Genomic DNA, 17,733 nt, shown 5'->3' with positions numbered 1-17,733 from the left:
AACCAGAAGTTTTAACATTGGTTAATCTGTGTATCCGAAGAAATATCATTACAACACATGGAGTTGGGTGCCAGCTATTATTGAAAAGCGAATTGGAAAAGTGATGTACCAAGTGGTTGTTGTTGTTTGAATAGTTTATAGAGGCTTTGGCTCCAACGGAGTTCTTTCGCCTCTTATGTACCAAGTGGTGAATTCTGTTGGTAAATTTTGGCGGTCACACATCAACCAATTACGGCCGCGATTGAACAACATGACTGATTTTAAGGCACAGGAATTACAGCCGGATGCTAAGCAGACTTCGATTGCCTTACACATTTAACTGGATGAATGTCATTCAGATGCAGTTATACAATCGCCAGCTTCATTGTCGTCATCGTCATCATCATCATCATCGTAGTCATCAGCTTCGTCGTCGTCATCGCCAACTTCATCATCGTCATCGCCAGCTTCCTCATCGTCATCGCCATCATCGGCATCGTCACCTTCGTCCGGCTCATCGTTATGCACTTCCCCGTTATCAGAGTTGGGTACGGAAACGATTGCATCCCCTGGTTTTGAAACAGCAGATAGCGGATCACCTTCGCCGGTACAGCCTCTACACCAATCTTCACAAGCTCGAAGACTACCGCAGTGAATGGAGTCGTACCAGCGTGATTAAAGAGGGGGGATGTTGGGAGCACCCTGTGTCGCGATGCCGATCGGTTGACGGATAAGCCGATCACTCCCGATGATACGCGCTATCAGCGAGTGAGTGACGAGTTTTGGTCTCTTCGCTCGAGACCGGCCCGTACGACGGACGAATTGCAATCCCGTTTGTTATTGTTCTATAAGTGTACTAATTTATATATTATATTGCATTGTAGATAATAAATCTCCATACCATTTTAACACCACAAAATGAGCAAAAATGCTTACTTTTTATTTCAATTCTCGTCTTAGGCTAGCACAATAGTTGGATGTCAAAACGAAGAAAAACTTGATGTCAAAACGAAGAATTTTGAACTCTAAACCATACTGTTGGGACGTTATCAACAGTACTTTTTTCTTCGTCCGAAATTGATTATCATTAATGAAAAAGAACAAGCGTTGTTTACGCTTTCCCAGCCTCGTGATTTTGCACAACTGGATAAACAAATTGTCACCAGTTTTTATTTCCGATTTTGAAGGTTAACACTTATTAAATGCAAAAAAATTGATCAAGAAGATTTTTGCCTATCATTTTCAATTGTTACATGCTAGAAACATTCTTTTTCAGGATTTGTGCGTTGTTTGCTTTCAGTAGCGCTGCGATTTCGACAAATTTATTACATCACGTCTGCAATTATAATATTTTGAATAAAATTGTTTCTTAGAATTTCAGTTTCAGTCCAGACAATAACATCAACCATATCGAAAGCACTCGATGACTCTTGACAGCTGTTTCACAGCGACGCGCGACGAGGAACGCAAAAAACGATGAAACAAATCAGCCCGATTCTTACTCGGGCAAATCACTACAAAAGCTATCTGCTGCCCCGAGTGAGACTCGGGCAAAACACTGAATGGGTTTAGCTGTCTTTGTAATTTGGTTTAAGTTAGAGACGCAAATAAATCCGTCACTTGTCGCGGGCCATGACGAAAGAGTGAAATTTCTTCTCTCCCGCAACTCCGATCGTGAGTATTCTGGAATACTCGACCAGAAAAATTTAAAATTTAAAAATTTAATATTCTATCGGTCGTTAATAATTATGAACACATTCCATGAATTAAAACACATCATCACTAAAACTTAGAAATCTATACGAATACTAGAACCGATGAGAAACGCTTTTCAGTCGCGAAAAGTCAAAATCCCGTACAAAATATATCACTTGCCCGGCAGATCATGGTTGTCACAAATGATTGTCGCTCTTGGAAAGTCGTGTCATGGTAACAAATGTATATCATGATCGTTAAATTCTTTTGACAGCCGGTTACTGTGAATATCACAAAAAAATGTCGATAATCAACAACACTTAGTGTACCTGGTTTCAGCAGGGTAACTAAAAACGGGAAATCAGTCAAAAACGCCTTGAACGTTGTCTTGACAAATACAGGTGTACCCCGACATACGACTGTATTTGGAACCGAAAAAATACCCTTAAGGCGTTAGTCGAAATAGTCGTATGTTGAATATTTGTGAATATAAGGTTTATAACCGAAATTGAAGAGCCGAAATCTATGAAATCGTGTTTTTTTTTTAATAATTTTTGGTAATGTATTATCAATTTGGTAATGTATTCCTCAAGAAGCCGTTTAAACAATATAGATATTCAAGACCAGGTAGTTATGGAATTTGTGGAAATGTGTTTGAAACGGTTATGAGCTCAGAAATTAAAAAAAAAATACATCAATTTCTTCTCAATAACATTTTAAACTGTCAAAATCAAAATCGTCGTATCTGCGAATCGTCGTAACTCGAGGGGGACATAACTCGGGGGACGCCTGTAGTTTTTAAATTCATATACGAAGTTTCACATCACTTACTTGCGTATTTTCCAAAACATTTCTTTGCTTATGTTCAACATTTGTTGGCAGATTTGCTTTCAACCAATAGTTCGGCAGGTTTCGTTATTAAAAGAACCAGAACAGTAATCCAATGCTTTCATTGCTTTTGGTTTTTATGAAAGAATGTGCGGTTGTAGATTTTATTCTAGCCCGTTTAGAATTTTAAAATCACGAAAAACAAGTAATTCTTCACTTAAAATGCTGCCGAATATAGGTACTCGGTTAATGCTGATTTTTGACAGTTCACTGTTGTGGGCTTCTGACATACTTTTGATTTTGCTGAATATTCATTTAAAACTTTATCGGAACACTGCAATGCGTATGCAGACACACAAAACCAAATTTCTTGTATCAAATATCATCACCTTTAATATAATAATCCAATAACTTGAGAGAAAAATAATAATGTCTGAGCCACTACTCTCTATAGGCGTCAGGCTGTCTCTTTTCTTCAATGCCTACTTTGTTTGTAATTCACATTGAAGAGACTGTAAAAACTGCCAGCAAAATGACCAAAATGGGCAACATTAAATTATTGCTTAAAGTGCTTTTCATCACCAATCTCAGGAAAGAGAGAATGTAAAACTGCTGTAAACATTTTTCTACCTAATTGCATTTATTCAAATATTTTCCGTATTAATCCGTATTCGCGCTGCCAAAAATAAAAGCACAGCCTGCCAGAAAAAGGAACAACCTGCCGAAATTAGGAACAAAAACAGTGTTTGCTTTTTCATGAGTATCTCTAAAAAATATATTTAAACCGGCAAATAAAAAATAGTACAACATAACACGATAGTTTATCGTTCAAAATAATGCCATTTCAATGAAAAATGATAAAAATGTAAATATACGAGCAGTTTTTGGGAAACTCCTGCACTAACCTGCCCAACACCGGTACATTTACCCTTGTTTATACATAAGAGTTAGGATCTGCGGATGAGACGATCTATTCGCACGAAATATTCGAAACAGCCATGCTATAATTAAAGTGCCATAATTTGGCGGCCATCAACGCGTTGGTTGGTGTGCGTGAGAGGGCAACAGGCGAAAGGTGATCGCCCGAACTGCGGGAGCCAGATCTTCCACGCCGCCTAGTTTAAGTTAGTTTAAGATTGCGCCAGGCGCAATCCGCCTAGTTTAAGTTATTCATCAGAAGAAAAAAATATATGAAGAAAAATACCACAGCGTTCAGCCAATTACAACATTTTTACACGACTTTTTACAAAAAACCAAAAATATTGAAATACATGCATATAACATATTCTAGAAAGGTTTTGAAGAAATATATTTTTTAACGATTTTTAAGAAGTGTTTTTATAACTTTTTATAATGTTTTATGAGAGAAATTATCTATAGTGGACAGACCGCTGCCTCATCATCCTGAGGATCGCGGCGCGAGACGGAGCAGTCATCCTCTCCCCGCATTGCGTGTGTTGTGATACCGTTTTGTCTATAAATCTATTTACTGTGTATTTGTAAAGCATACCAAAGAATAGTTCAATGTGTTTTCTGTTTGTGTCGTACACCGTCTCCTGTCTCATTTTGTGCAGACACTACAGTAGCGACGGGGATGTGATCCGCCTCGAGTAGGGGGGGATCCTTCTAAGGACCATACGCGGAGGTCACCATGGCAGTTCCACCATCGCTCAGGATGGGCACGCTTGGGCTAGCGCGAAACCTCGGAACGGATCCTCACTCCGCTGCAGTACTATTTTGGCCATGTTGAGGGGACATTCCCCCTTGGACCGGCGACACACGGCATCACCACCGCCCGCTGCAGCGTCATCATCGGACACATACTGGTGCAGCATCGACGTCGCGGCATTACGGCCGCCCCTCTGCACCCGCATAATCGCGGAGCCCGGTAAGACACAATGCTGAGGCGTACAGGCTGTCCCCTGTGCACCTTCATCGCCAGCACTCCAGCTGCACAGCAATCCACCGGCAGCGACATCACGGTCGCCCCTATGCAACACCATCGCCATGTGTCCGGGTGCACAGTCGTCCTGCGCGACATCACGGTCGTCCCCTGTGCACCCCCATCGTCATCATCAGCGGCAGATTTGTCCGCATCTGTTGCAACATCAATCCCGATTGAGCGTTAGCTACGGAAGCCGGTCAGCACTCTCCCCCGTTTACACAGCGCCACTTTAGCCGTACGCTTGCCAGGTCGGTTTTATTCGCAATAAAACCGCTGCGTCGGCTTAAGCCTTACCAGCTTAATTATCTTCCTCTATTCTATTCCTATTTACTGTGTATTCGTAAAGCATACCAAATAATAGTTCAATACACTTTCTGTTTGTGCCGTACGCCGTCTGCTGTCTCATTTTGTGCGGACACAACATTATGATAATATTTTTTTTAATATGAAAAAAAAAATAAAACTTTTTATTGGCTGTGATGATTTGTTTTTATAATGCAAATCGAAGTATGTAAAAATATTATCGAAAGTTATTTTTAAATTGCCATCAGAACCTTACCATTGTTGTGAACAACGGTTCAAAACTGATCCGATCAAACAAAAGCGCCACAAACACCTCAACAATAATGTTTTTTTAGCAGAATCTTAATATTTGCTGCTGTTTTTAACGAAGTTAAGAAATGTAATCATAATCTGATATTTTTTTCCTCCCACCACCCACTTCACCATCGTTTTTCTCGTAGACGGCTACAAAGGCGCCCGTAAATGTTTTGGAGGAAGTGCAGACGAATACGATATTCAACTTACCACGATTCTCTTCTCACATATCCTTACTGGCATTAGAAATACTTTTCTAATAATGTGAGTATCATATTACTAATTCTTCTTGTTCTTTTGGCACAGCAACCGTTGTCGGTTGTACCCACTAGTGAAGTGAGCTTCATGGCTGTCAGTGACGTATTGATTACGTATGGGGGCACGGTCTATTCGGGGCTTGAGCCCATAACGGGCATTTTGTTAACTCGTACGAGTTGATGACTATACCACCACACCGGCCAAACATTACAATTCAGCCAGTCCTTATATAGGCTCATGAACTTCCTATTTTTTTTCTTTTTGCTCAACGACCGTGGTCGGTCAAGGCCTGCCTTGTACCACTCTACTTGTGGGCTTGGCTTTCAGTGTCTTTTTGATTCCCCCCCATAGCAGGATAGTCAGTCCTACGTATGGCGGCACAGTCCATTTGGGGGGGCTTGAACCCATGACGGGCATGTTGTTAAGTCGTACGAGTTGACGACTGTACTACGAGATCGGCTCATAAACTTCCTTACAACTTCCATACACATACGACCAAACTTTACAAGTAGCGGTCTAAGTGAACATCGATGGTGAAGTGGGTGGTGGGAGGAACACAATATCAGGCTAGGATTACATTCCTTAACTATGTTAAAAACAGCAGCAAATATAAGGATTCTGATAAAAAAATCATTGGTGAGTTTTTTGTGCCGCTTCTGTTGGATTGGATCAGTTTTGAACCGTTGTTCACAAAATTGATAAGGTTCTCATGGAAATTTAAAAATTAAGTTTGAAAATCTTTTTACGTACAATGACTCGATTTTCAAAACATTCAATACAGCCAAAAGAAACTTATTTTTTATTTGTTTGATTTTTTTAAAAATTGTAGTTTGTTAATTATTCTTATAAAACTCAAAAAAACCCTCATATACCCTTTTATAATTGTTGTTATAAAACTCAAAAAAAAAGTTATAAATACATTTTTTTAAATCGTTAAAAATGTTATTCTATAAAACCTTTCTAGAATATGTTATTAATATTTTTGAACGATTTTTAACTACTTTGGTTAGCACAACAACCCTGTTTTACGAAGTGTCTAGTTACGGTACGATCATAAATTTGTATTTTCGTGTTAAGTCGTGTTAAAATGTTGTGAAAAATTAGAAAAAATATAAAAATATGTGAAATAGTATTCTGCACAACTCATACATTCGCTGTTTTTATTTATCTCTTACGGATTTTCCGCAAATCGTGAAAAACGACTGTCCATATAGTTGTGGTAGGTGCTGTAGATCATTTCGCTTCATATCTCACCTCATGTGGTTAGACGACCCGTAAAATATTCCGCGACAATTTTTGGCGATACTTGCAATCCGTTAAATCGTCTAAAGTTTTTGGGATGTCGCACGAAGCGTAAACTTTGGCATCTTCGTTAAAATTCTTAAAACTATATCTGACATCTGCTGAACCAAGCGCGACGAACAGAAGTTCCCAAACCAGAGCACCTGGAGTCGCTCATCACCTATGGGATCGCAGTGCAGCAGTTGTGAGATCAACTAGTGACGGCAGACCTAGAAGGCCACCTTAACAATCCCATGCTGCTGGAGGAGCTAGCGGAAAAGCTGCCCACATCAAGGTGTATGGAGTAGATACGCTACAAGAGCCAGATCGCACGACCAAACTTACGGGACTTTGGTGAGTTTATTGATAAACTTTTAGATGAGGCTTGTGAAGACTGTAAATATGTTCCCGGTCCCCTATGCTTGAAGTCTCTGTACTGCTGCTGGGTCCGACCTATCTAGGAATACGCCGCCGTTGTTTGGTCTCCTCCAAGCTCGACAGCGATGGCCAGGCTGGAGAGTGTCCAGCATAAGTTCACTCGAGTAGCTGTTCGACGCTTCCTTCCCGGTTCTCATCCCTTCCAATCCCTTCCTTCATATCCTATCCGCTATCGCCTTCTTGGGTTACTCCTCATCGAAGACAGACATTCCCACATACGTGCAAGTTTCATCTCAGCTCTGCTGTTAAATGAACTTGACGTACCATCCCTCTTATCCGCCATTCCTTTCTATGCGCCCTCTCGTCGCCTTCGTGACAGACCTCCCCTATCGATCCCATCCCGCCAGACCCGCTACGAGTCGAACGATCCTTTTCTCCGAGCTCTATCGGCTTCTATCACTTACTTGACATCAATGTCCCAGTGTTCCGTTTCCGTCCACGTCTTCGTGATTTTTCCTCACTTCATGATTTTTCCAGTCCATTTAATCTGTACCCGTCATCCTTATTTCCTCTCGTCAACTAGCATTAAGCACATACTTTGTTAAGTCACAGATGGATGCCCGCAGAATAGCAGCAGCCCAAGCAGCACCTCCAACAGAAGCAGCTGTAAGTATTACTACAGCGCCTACCATAGATCGGTTTCGGATCAAATTACAGTCAACTTTCTCTTATTTGAGAGGCGATGGGACGGTCGAACAAGAAGGGTTTTCAAATTATAGAGGTTGAAAGAGAATGAAAGGTCCGTACAAACAAGAAGGAGACAGAACATTTAGTATGCAGCCTTAACTGTTGCTGTAGGAGTTTAGACAACTGGTGCTGGACAGCATTACACTGTGGTAGCCGGTGTAAACGGCTTTGAAGTGATATTGATGTTGTTTATCTCATTGAATATCAGTTTGAGTTGTTTTCGGGTGGCATTCGTCTAAACACAGGCGACCCTCGAACGATGGCAGAAACGACGATTTAGATGTTGATATTTGGATATACAACGAAATGAACTATTTGACAGGTGAAATATCTAACAGGTACAGCTTAATCGTTCTGGACAAGGATTGTGTAGAAACGAGGTCCCGTAATGTAGAACGATTTGACAAGTAGGCAAAAGTTCGTTACAGTCATATTGACATCTAACAGCTCTTTTCGATTCAATTAAAATGAATTGTGATTGAAATGAAAATTTTTAGCAATACGCTCATCTCGGACCGTTCCTCCTGAATAAAAAAAAGTAACAAAAATCGGTCGGTTTGGCATCACAAGAAATTGTTGATTGGCTCAAAAATTTTACAGAAGGGTAATAAAAAATGATTGACGCTTTGATGGATTTTCAAGAGCTTTCTGACAGGAAAATGATATCCAAGCTGGCCAATCCAATTTTTGAAAAAAGGTGAGCTTATACAGAGATTTTGATCGCCATCGAGATTGATGTCAAATTTTTCACTATATAACCGGGAATGTTTAATTTTGCTTACACCATAGTATCATCGGAGAAAGATCTTCAACGCTTGTAATTGGATAAAAAATAGATCATACGAATCTTCTTCTAGAAACAGTTTGTAGTTTATTGTCCATAATACGGGAACAAGGCACAGTGGAAGTCATTCATCTAAACCACGTGGATTACAAGGAAAAAAAATCAAATTTCAAAAATGCTTTAAATCCTTCATATTTAGGATTATTATTTTATATATTCATATTTATCATCTTTCAACTACAACATTTCAAAAAGCACTGTTTTGATTTTGAAAGTTCTTTAAAGTTTATTCAATAACCTTTAAAATGATGCCATATTTTCTTATATTATTAATTTTTTATGAAATTTGGGAATAACTAAAAGATAATTTAAATAGCTGCCATTTGAATTATGAGTTTTTGTGAATGATCAAAAAATCATCTGAAAAAAATAGATTTTTAACATCAAGGTGAATGTTTTTAAGGAATTTACTATTAGAAAATGTGATAGCTAGAAGTAAAACATCAATTATATTTAATGTTTTAATGATTAGGTTCAGAATGTCAATTTTGTACGATTTTCCATGCGAAGTGACAAATAGTGTTTGCTATCTGACAGCAAACTTATAGGCATGGGAATAGTAATATGTGTGCATGACAGTACATGACAGTTCTCCTTGCACCACCTTCATTAACAATAATGATAATGTTATGATTTGCTGGAATGTATGGTTTGCCTTTTGCTTGAATAAAAGTAATGGGGCTGAATCTAGGTCTACACAGAAAACTTTTTTTACTGAACTTCAGCAAAATTTTACTGATTTTTTTTTTTGAGCTGAAGTTTCAGTAATCCTTTCAATAAAAATAATGTTTACTGAATCATTCAGTAATGTCCGGTGCTCACCAAAATGACAGCTCGTTTACGGAAACCGGAACAATACAATACAATGGGTCAGTAAGCGCTCGCAGACACCACAACATTATAGCAAGCACCACAAGATTTTGCCAATCACATTATAGTCAACATTATACACAATAAACACGGCTGCCAATTCTTTTAAATCAACCCCACAAGCCGAAATATCATCTGAATTTTTTATCTGCCTGTAAGCGCCTACCAAATCAATCTTTTTACACATCACGAGCACAAGCACACCGCGTTGTTTTGTTTTAATGTTCTGACTGACAGGTCGATTGGAGAGAAAGAATTGCTGCATTTTCAGTCATTTGTTTTACTGATAATCAGTAAAACGACTAATTTGACACTGATTTTACTGTTTTTCGGTAAAAACATGACATTTATGCTGAAAATCAGTAAAATATTCTATTACTGAACCGTTTCAGTAAAAAAAAAAACTTTACTGAAGCAGGATGAGAAAATTTGCTATCTAGGACAGCAACATCTAGCTAACGGGAGAACCGGAAAATAGCCGGGAATTTTATTTTTCCAGAAAAAACTGGAAAACCCAGAAATTTTTGCAAAAAAAAAAACCGGGAATTTATCAAAAATTATTGCCATTACTCTGTAGCCACGTAGCAGTGTACCAAGTACATTTTCAATAACCATGACTATTTGTATATGGTTCTGAACCTACCAAAAAGGTCTACAATATCACATCTATGTGCAAGTAAACCATTCTGTTTCATCATCATCATATGGTACGAAATACAGCCAGAATTCAATAGTTGATCGCTTTCTAGTTGGTATGCTTTTAAGTTAAACGCTCAATAGTTGGCTGATAGTTCAATTAAAAAGCATGCGTTTGTAGTGGAAAACCAGGTTTTTGAAAAATTCACAAAAATCTCATGGGCTGCTCATGAGAAAAATTTCAGATATTTTTTGTATGGAAAAACGTGCCAACTAAAAAGCACATATTCAATAGGCACTGAAGGACAGTCCTACGGGAGCACGGTGCATCCGGGGCTTGAACCCATGACGGGACTAAACATTGTAAATTTGAGCAATTGTATAAACTTGATTTCAAGTTGTTTAGGGAAATTTTTGTTAAAATATCATAAAAAAGGGTTGATTTTGTTATCACCGCAACGCCAGTATCCACACGAGCACGGTTACAGAACTGTGATTTAAAGTGAAATAAATAAATTACTTGCATTGACCCTACTAAAATATTTATCTTAATAGGGTAAAAAAAATTGTTACATGGGAATATCCAAATATTATTGACAATATTCTGGTGTAAGTAAGCTTTATGTCGCTAATTTGGAAAACTTGCCGGAAGTTCGTCAAACAATATTGAGCAATTGGAACAATTGTATTCCAAAACTCGATTCGATGTAATATAAGGTGCAGACAATGGATCAAAATTCACATCAATGAAAAAAGATTACGAAATTTAACACGTTAAGCTTACACGGTTGCTGGCCCTAAGGCATTGATAAAACATAAAAAAATGCGATAAATTATTTACTTAATCAGTTTTTCACAATACTCACCTAATTGCACTGTTCAACAAAAAAAAAACGCACAAAATGAATAGTGCTGAAAACCACGCGGCTCGTTAGGCACTGGTCTAATCTTGTTGCGCGCAACATTGTTGCTGGCAAAATGTATGGATTTTGACAGCTAGCGCAACTTTGTTGCATGCCAAATTCAATCCAATTTGATTTTTGTCTGGCAACATTTTCTATTTACCTTGGTCATGGTAATCGGGTGTATGAAATGACACAGCAGCAGTGTGCGTTTTGTTGACATAAGCTAAATTTGGATTTTAAGCATTTATAATACATTTTTTGGTGTATATTTTGTTTTTTCAACACTTTATTCAACAAGTGAATGACAAAAAATAAACTCTGAGCTGTTAATTGGCAATTTTTTGACGCTAAATAATGTCAAAGCGAAATGTTGCCAGCAACATTCATAGACCACCTCAGCGATATGTTGCCGAGCAACAATGTTGCACGCAACAACATTAGACCGCTGCCTTACGGAACATAATCAAAGTCCATAAACTACTACAGGTTGCACGCAACAACATTAGACCGCTGCCTTACGGAACATAGTCAAAGTCCATAAACTACTACAGGCCGGTTCGTCCAGTGTACTTTGATCGTACAAATAGACGTAAAGCGAAAACTAAGTGCGCGACGACTTCTCGCGTGACAAAAAGTAGCACCATTTTGCAAACAGAGCGATTTGTCCCGCGCGACATCTCTGCTTGGTCTTCCAAACAATCAAATTATCCAGTTTGTTTATGAGCCAGACATATTCATAATAAAAAAAATAAATTAGAACACATTTTGACTCATTTTTTTATGTGTTTAAACAAAAAGCATGTAGGTTGACTGGGCTAAGTTGAGCTACTTTTTTATAAGCGGAATGAAATTTTGAGCTATTTTTTGTTGCGCGAGACGTTTACGCTCTATGTCTATTTCAACGGTTGCAGAACATGAAACAAAATGGACTTGTATCAACGTCTGATCACAAGATGTATGTATTTAGAAGATGAATTATTACCACGTTGGCCGTGCGCCATCATTGAGAATTGATAGGCTGAAACAAGGTCTCTATAGAAACGAGGTCAAATATTGCCATATCGATAAGCAATGCGCAATCTCGGATTGCGCATATTCCAACCCAAGTGACATTTGCTCGAAATTGTTTTTCCATATCTAATCGATAAGTACTTGATACGATAAAACGGAAATTTGATCAAAGTCCCTTAAACTGCACCAGCTTGAGAGAATTTATAAAAAGTCTTATGTAATCAATTGTGATGCACCTTTTTCGTTGCTTCCCAAGTGCCACAAATCCACTAAACGACCACTAAACGGGTTCTAAACGACTCAAGTTCTCTACCTGATGACGCTTTCTCAATCGTTGTAAATAATGTTGTTATCTCGCCGAGGTTTCAAGTGCTAATGTTTATTCCCTGTCAAATTCACTGCTCTTCTAATTCTTCTTATTTATAATTACGATCTAATCCTTTCTGTACCTATACGATCTAATCCTTTCTGTACTAATTACTAATTGTGCCATGCACATTGCCTACCGTAAGGCGTCAACACTACCTAAACGGAATATAGAAAGACTTCGTTTAGCAGACCGCAAACGACTCATGCATTCTAAAAATAGCGAAAAAGCTGGTGGCGCTCTCTGTTGGTGGGATACCCCAACCAGTTGAGCTTCATCGCTTGGAGGAGAGCTTTCTCATTTCCTCTGTACTGTTGTATGGTTTCGCATTGAAGTTATGCATCGCTAGAACTAGAACGACGATACGATTGTTTAAATACTAAACTCCAACGGATACCACCACCACTGAAGCAAGTGAGATTTGAGTAAAGGTCGTTGGTGTTGATACCCACATACCTGATCACACAACCATTACAGCCGTTGCCGTCAAATTTTGGCACGAAGTTACCAATTTTTGACAGTTTGCATCAATTTTTGTCTCGAAGGCGTCAATTTTTGACAGTGTGTATCAATTATTGTCTCGAATGCGTCAATTTTTGTCAGTGCTCGTCATTTTTTGTCTCGGAGGCACCAATTTTTTTCTCATGGTCATCAATTTTTGTCGCTTGTTCATGAAATTTTGCCTCTTTACATATCAACATGAGTTTACCTGATTTGACGCGTAGTTGGGGTTATTTAATTGTAGTAACATTTAATTTGAATAAAAATCTGTGGTTTATGAATATTTTATTGGGATTTTAAGGAAAATGCTTCAATTTTTTTGACTACATTTCAGGTACGTAGATCAACACAGCTGATTGCTTTTGAACAACGAATATACTTTGTACTCCTCAATTGAAAATTTGGATTAAAAAAATCGTATCGACTTCAAATTTTACAAATGCCTCATAAAAGATGTTTTCTACCCATATGCAAAAAATAAAAAATAAATAAATATTTTTTTAAATTATTTAAGTTTGTATACCCTTCACATGTACAACCGCCTACCCTGAAATCACGTCTTTCAAAATGATACCTACCACTACAAGCAAACGAAATAAAATTGGCTGAAAGTTAACACACACACATTCATACTTTTGTCATAGTGTTACTGCCGAATAGGGATGGGTGTTTTGGACCGCACCAATGCACAATGGGCATTTGCCGGGATGAAATTCAAAAAATCAACTTTGTAATAGCGAAATTCCAAACAATAGGTTTTAATACTAAGGGTTAAACTAAGAAAAATACCAAATATGAGCTCTTTATCTTTTCTGGTTCTCTAGAAAAGACCTCTCAAAGTTGAGACTTGTTAAAAAAAACGCAAGAAAATTTTCACTTTTTTTGAAAACTTTGAACCTTTGTAACTTTTTCAAATATGAACCGATTTTGATAAATTTAGACATTTTAAAAATGATATTTGGTCAGCTTTATGAATACATCAAAGATTTTGAGTTGAATCAATTTAATGCTAAAATATATGATAATAACTGAAGCAACTTCCTAAATATTTTCATCATTTTGATTTTTGACTTGATGCCATTATGAAAGTGGCGTAGAGTGGCATTGTCTCATATATGTCACATAATAGTGTAATATATATACTATCAATCTATTGTAACGACCAAGCGTTTTACGGTTGGCGGAAGGTTAATTGGCCGTTTTTAATAAGATTTAGCACAATTCAGAAGAGCACACAATAATTATACGCAGAAGTCAGTGGCTTACGTCTGTTCAGTTCAATGTCGCGCCAAGAAGAGAGCTTTATTCTATGACAGTTCATCTAGCACACCGGGTGCTCCAGCGGTCAAGGTATAACGCGTTTATACCGCTGCGTTCGGGATTCAGGTTGAGTGCACAGTGGGCGATATTAGTCCGGACGATACACTATGAAGAAATATTCTGCGAAAGTTTGTGAACGCGAATTTTATTGAAGTTTTTTTATATCAACTTTTTCTAAAAACAGACACATGCGTAACTAGGCGGCTCCATAGGTGCCTTGTGTAGTGCATTTAGTGTATTCTACAAAAATATATTCTACTTGCTTTTGATCACTTTTAATATCCATTTTGAAGTTGTGTATCTTAGTTTCAGCTCATGTACTCATTTAATATGTACATTTCTGTTCTAACCTAGCTTTATAAATAAATATAATGAAGCAAATCAGAACCAAATACCTTTTGGTCCTACTCCAGATTATAGACGGATGCAAGGAAAGTAATTCTAAAATTATACGCATAACAGGAAAACGTTATGAATGCACCAGCATCTATTGGCGTTTTGGGAGAATAATCTCCCAAAAGTCATGACAAACTAAATAAAAAGATAGAGGAGAGTATGCTACAAATAATATTTTGCAAGAAAGAAAATGCATCCAGAAGGACATTTTGTATAATGAGCTGTATACCTCTGATTCGTTAACCAGTTTAATAACAGTAGCTACACGCACTAAAACAAAGACAGAGTTTAACTTTACAAATGAAGTAAATACTTTGTTTGTAGCTCTCGTTGAATTATGATTGTTTTGGATAGTTGTAAAACCAAGAACATCGGATTTTTTGTTTTATTACCCCTTCTGAAGGCAGTATAGGACTTGGAAAAGTATGAAGGATGAATATTCAAAGACAAACAATATGTGCTGCTTTTCATTACGAATTTGGGAAGTACTTTATTTCAATGTTCCTACTCTATCTAATTATTTAAATGCCTTTATTCATGTCTTTAGAAATGTGAACTAGACGTCAGGTGCTTGTAATAGCATCCACCTAAGTTATGTATGTATTTTTTTTTTAATTTGTACTACCTGTGAGTAAACGTGATAAGAATTAGCTACAATTGTCCTATACAAAGCAAAAAAATATCTTATTCAAAATTATTATGTTTTTTTCATATATTATGGAACATTACAGTATATTTAAAAATGGTTCATGCTATTAGAAACAACAAATTAAAGAAGAAAAACACACACAATTAATAAAACTAAGCAAAGATCCCTTAAAACACTATTTTATGTAGCGCCATCTGGTGGTATGGATGCAAAATACATATAAAATGTTATTTACTATTGAAGCGTTCCGCTCATGCTATAAAGCGCAACGCTAGGATAAGACAAAGCGGCACGTTAGTGATCGCGCGGAGGACAACGTAAGGATCGACGAAAGATTGTCAAAGATAGAGCAATTGAGAAGAAGCAGAAGAAGGGGGGGTCGTCCGGTCATTCCTCCTCGGGAGAGAGGTCAAGTGGTGGCAAACTTGGATACAAAGGATTATTAACTAGGTGGACGGGAAGCTAGAAGGTGCAATAAATTGGTGATTAACACGGTGTAACAAAAAAAAAAGTTTCTTTTATTAATGCATAGTGTAGTTTAGTTCACTATCATAACACTTTACTACTAACGATAAAAACTATCAATTTCCGCAAAAATAATTTTATCCCGAAATTTGTTCTAAACTGCCCATTGTGCAATGGCTACGAAGCCGGCTCCGGAGCAGCTGAAGCGGAATCATCTTCGGAGCCGTCGGTCCGGAGCCGGTTCCGTTGGATTGGAGTGGAGGAGGTTCCCAAATTGTCTCGAGACGGTCGGATCCGGTTTTCAATAAAACACGATGAGCATGTTTTATAGATCGTCAACATATATTTTTATACAACAAGCAAAACAATTGAAAACAGTATATAACTTTTGAAACAAACGTAAGTAAAACTTAGAAAAAGACTAATCATTCATTTAAAACATGCGGCCTGGCCAGTTAAGGTTGTACGAATACGTAACATTTTTGGTCGTACACAAGACGGTTAATGGCAACCTTGGCCGGAAGGACTTAGTAGATTTCTAACAATTGCAAAATTAAGGAACAATTTAGTTAAGGGGGAAAATAAAAATTGGAATTGAAACCCCCTTTATTACTTCCTGTAATTATTCTTCTTTCCAATATGTACAATTGTAAATAACAGCTGAGCTATATGGTTTATTAAAAGCCGTTTTTACCTACAACAGTTGTCATTGTATAAAATGATTCTGATAACACTTCCGTAGCACAATGCGCCTAACTATCTGATCGTCCTGTGTTAAAAACTAGCTCTTTCTTACAACACATTTTAGTTTGCCTAAATCATCTCGTCGTTTTTCTTTACATATCTTTATATTGCTAATTGTATCTTCTACTTGGTCTAATGTCTTACGCGGACGTGCCGGCCTATATAGGCTTCCGAGGCTTATACAGCACCACGATGCCGAATTGTTAGTTCTAACACTAAGGGAGACTACTAAGGGAAGACGGTATATTCTAGTCTTGACCTTTTGGCCTTTGGAGCTGTCTTGAGTTGTCCGGAGCCGCTACTAGACAGCCAGAGCCGGCTCTTGAAGGCTCCGACTATTTCGACCATTCTGGTGCTTCCGACGGCTCGAAGGACAAGGAACGGCTTCGGACGTTTCCGACGGCATCGACGATTTCGACAACTTTGAACGGTTCGGACTTTTAAATTTGCACCTTTTGTCCGGAACTGCTTCCGATTTTTGTGAAGCTCCGACTCTATTGTCCATAATTGATGCTTCCAGTCTAGTAGCATTCGTTATTCCTAAATGAAATAGTAAATTTAATACACTCTGGCCCGGGAGGAAATAGTAGCTAACAGCTTCATTTTTTAAACTAAAGCAATCTTACCTTTGATAAACGCACGGAGTGGCGTGTGTGTGCTACAAAAACTTTTAGGCGGATGTCGATTATCGCTCCCTTGATTTTAGTTTCATGAACCAGTATTTGGTTTATATCATCCAGTAAAGGCAGGCTACCGCGATGTAAGCTCCAATCAATCTTACGAGCGACGGCACATATCTAGAACGATACAGTAAGCCAAAAACTACCTCATGTTCATTGCCAATATCTATATTATTCTTACCGCTAAAAGTGTTGAAGAGAGCTTTGCATTCTTTGGTACTAATGCTGCCCTTCTCCCACGCCCGTAAATAGTCTCTCCTCCCGTTTCGGAGTCGTCAGTAGCTTCTTTGGACACCTAGGAAGAGAAATGTTTGTAATCTCACGAGTCAGCATATGTAACCGCGCGGCTACATGAGGTGAAATATACAGCGAAATGGACTATTTGACAGGTGAAATATCTGACAGGTACAGCTAAAGGGTTGGGGGAGACACAACATCCGCTTTCGAAATTCTATTAAAATAATATCTTCTTAAGCAGAACATTCCCTAATTGGAAGAAATTATGAACTGTTGACTGAAAATTCAAAGTATTCGATATTGAAGTTATTTAATGGATTTATTTACGATTTTGTGCACGTTATTTCTTTACATTGCCCATCAGCTGGTTGCTGTGATGCTTTATCCGTCACCGCAGGAC

The 17,733-nt window shown here is 38.0% G+C and overlaps 1 long non-coding RNA gene across 1 annotated transcript; it reads right to left on the bottom strand.

Moving 5' to 3' along the window:
• Positions 1-16,933: 16,933 nt before the first annotated feature.
• LOC121595447 lies at positions 16,934-17,430 on the bottom strand. Its single transcript, XR_006005169.1, has 3 exons — positions 17,278-17,430; positions 17,043-17,213; positions 16,934-16,956 (listed from the first exon to the last, which is right to left on the bottom strand). It is a non-coding gene; the product is annotated as an uncharacterized LOC121595447 (long non-coding RNA).
• Positions 17,431-17,733: the final 303 nt, after the last annotated feature.

The sequence above is a fragment of the Anopheles merus genome, chromosome 3R (assembly GCF_017562075.2).
Source record: "Anopheles merus strain MAF chromosome 3R, AmerM5.1, whole genome shotgun sequence".
In the NCBI taxonomy this organism is placed as follows: domain Eukaryota; kingdom Metazoa; phylum Arthropoda; class Insecta; order Diptera; family Culicidae; genus Anopheles; species Anopheles merus.
Note: the sequence above shows the minus strand (reverse complement) of the source record. Positions and strands in the feature narration are given on the sequence as shown.